Raw genomic sequence first — 3345 nt, forward strand, 5'->3', positions numbered from 1 at the left:
GGTTTAAAGAGAATACTTGATATGCTAACAATGTCATCTAGACCTGACCACCAATACAAGGACAAAGTTAGAATTTAAGTACGAGGGGTGGAAAAGATAAAAACCATACAAGGACATGACACAATAATATATCAAATTTGAATATAGCGTCAACATTGATTGTAGCGATACATTTTGTGATGTAGGGTGGAACCCTATACGGCCGATCTTTCACGGAAGGAGTGGATCCCGCGAAGAACACGAAGAACACAAGGGAAAAATCACAAAGGGAGACACAAGAGAAACACTCAAACCAACGAGATTAGGTCACACATGTGCTAGATCCTCGAGACACGAGAGGAGATACAAGATCCACGATCAACAAAGGAGGATACAAAAGGTAACCGGTTCTTCTCCGTGAGGAGGTATTGATGGGGCCACCCAAGAGGGGGTCTTGAATCCGCTTGGAAGGATCTTCTCCGAGGAGGCGCGATCTCCGAGGAGAAGGTAACCAAGTGGATGAGCAAAGCTCTCACACAAACATGAGCTAATCCTTTGCTAACCCTAGTACGGAGCTAAGGGACAAGTATATATAGTCCAAGGGGTAAGTTGGGGGATACATGGGGTGAAACCCCTTCAACTGCGCGCAGGCAGGGCGGTAGTACCGGTCATGGGGCCGGTAGTACCGGTTTTAGCGGATATAGCGGTTGTTCCGGTGCTGTTCCGGCCTTGCACCGGTCTCATCACAGAAGCTTGACCGGTAGTTGGGCGGTAGTACCGGTGGACCGGTAGTTTGGGCGGTAGTTGAACCGGTAGTACCTCTATCTCTGCGCTGGGAAAATCCCTGTCCATGCTCTTGGTGTCCATCTTGCACCATTCCTTCTCCTTGGTTGCTTAGATGGTACCTAAGCACACAAAGCATCTCCGTTTGAGGTAGTAGCCATGTCTCAAGTGGGTCAAAGGGAAGTTCAACAAGGAGAGAGTTAACCTCGTTCTCGATGGCTCTTGCACGGGCTCTTGTCATTGGTCCAAGTGGTGTCATGGGAGATGTAGGTAGGTCCATAGGGATGGCCTTGGGATGCTCCGCATCATCTCCCCCCCCTTGTGAAAGATCCGACCTCGGATCGAGATCTTCATCACCATGGTAGGGCGAGAGATCCTTGACGTTGAAGACGTCGCTCACGTTGTACTTGTCGGTGGGATGTCGATCTTGTACGCGTCGTTGTTGTAGCGTGCAAGCACCTTGAAGGGTCCATCGGCTCATGGTAGAAGTTTGGATTTGCGTTCATTGGGGAAGCGGTCCTTGCGAAGGTGTAGCCACACAAGATCTCCAATGTTGAATATCATGGGTTGCTTGTTGACGTTGAGCTTGGTCGCGAGTCGTTGTACTTGGCGCTCGATGGTGTGCCTTGTATCTTCATGCATCTTCTTGAGGTGGTTGACTCGGGCACTCGCGTCCATGTTGGTGCGCTCTTGTAGAGGTAGAGGAAGAATGTCCAACGGGGACAACGGGTTGAAACCGTAAACGACCTCGAAAGGGGACTTGCCGGTAGTCGAATGTCTTGCACGGTTGTAGGCGTACTCGGCGATGGGTAGGCACTCCTCCCACTCCTTGATGTTCTTCTTGATTAGCACGCGGAGAAGAGTGGAGAGCGTGCGGTTCGTCACCTCCTTTTGGCCGTCGGTTTGTGGATGGTATGCCGTGGAGAATAGTAGCTTGATTCCGAGCTTGGCGCATAAGGTCTTCCAAAAGTAACTCAAGAACTTGACGTCGCGGTCCGAGACAATCGTCTTTGGCACTACATGAAGTCGCAAGATTTCCCTACAAAAGAGATTGGCAACATGTGAAGCATCGTCTATCTTGTTGCATGGTATGAAATGTGCCATTTTAGAGAATCGGTCCACAACAACAAAGACGGAATCCTTTCCATTTCTAGTTCTAGGCAAACCAAGGACAAAATCCATGCTAATATCTTCCCATGGTTGATATGGAATTGGAAGTGGCATGTAAAGGCCACGAGATTGAGCTTTAGACTTAGCTTTGCGACATGTAGAGCATCGATTGCTGAAGTGGTTGACGTCGCGAAACATCTTAGGCCAAAAGTAGTTCTTGGAGAGCGTAGCAAGGGTCTTGTCGCGTCCAAAATGTCCCATTAGTCCTCCTCCATGAGATTCTTGCAAAAGCAACAAACGAAGAGAAGACTCGGGGATGCAAAGTTTGTTAGCTCTCATAAGATATCCATCTTTGATGTAATAGCGTTCCCAAGATGTATGCGTCAAACATTTGGCATAAGGAATGGCAAAAGTAGGATCATGCTCATACAAGTCTTTTATGTGCTCAAAGCCAATGACATTCAATTCAAGTTGAGTAACAAGCATGCATATACGGGAAAGCGCATCCGCCACAACATTTTCCTTACCTTTAATATACGTGATGACATAAGGAAATGACTCAATAAATTCACTCCATTTGGCATGACGCTTGTTCAACTTAGTTTGACCCTTAAGATATTTAAGCGTTTCGTGATCGGTATGGATGATAAATTCATGAGGGCGAAGGTAATGTTCCCATTCATGCAAAACTCGTACTAAAGCATATAGCTCTTTGTCATAGATGGGGTAATTGAGTTGCGCTCCAGAAAGTTTCTCACTAAAATATGCTATGGGGCGCTTCTCTTGCGTTAACACACCTCCTATGCCATTACCACTAGCATCACAATGAATTTCAAAAGGTTTGTCAAAGTTGGGTAATGCAAGCACGGGAGCATGAGTAAGTAAATTCTTAAGCTCATTGAATGCGCTATCTTGAGATGGTCCCCAAACAAAGGGTGCATTCTTCTTGCTCAAAGCATGTAAAGGAGATGCGATAGTGCTAAAATCCTTCACAAATCTACGGTAGAAACCGGCTAAACCAAGGAAACTACGCACTTGTTGCAAATTGGTTGGTTGGGGCCAAGTTTTAATAGCATTGATCTTAGATTCATCAACATGTACACCCTTAGAAGATACTACAAAACCCAATAAAACAAGCTTATCAACACCAAAGAGGCATTTTTCCATATCAGCATAAAGTTGCTCTTTTCGAAGAGTTTGTAGCACGGTGCAAAGTTGGGTGACATGCTCTTTGAGAGATTTGCTAAAACAAGGATATCATCAAAGTAGACAACAACAAATTCACCAATGTAAGGGCAAAACACATAATGCATAAGACGCATGAAAGTACCGGGTGCTTCCGATAAACCCATAGGCATGACTAACCACTCATACAAACCAAACTTTGTTTTGAAAGCGGTTTTCCATTCATCACCCTCTTGTATGCGTATTTGATAATAACCACTTTTAAGATCAATTTTGGAAAAGATAGTG

Source organism: Aegilops tauschii, chromosome 1 (genome assembly GCF_002575655.3).
Source record: "Aegilops tauschii subsp. strangulata cultivar AL8/78 chromosome 1, Aet v6.0, whole genome shotgun sequence".
NCBI lineage: Eukaryota > Viridiplantae > Streptophyta > Magnoliopsida > Poales > Poaceae > Aegilops > Aegilops tauschii.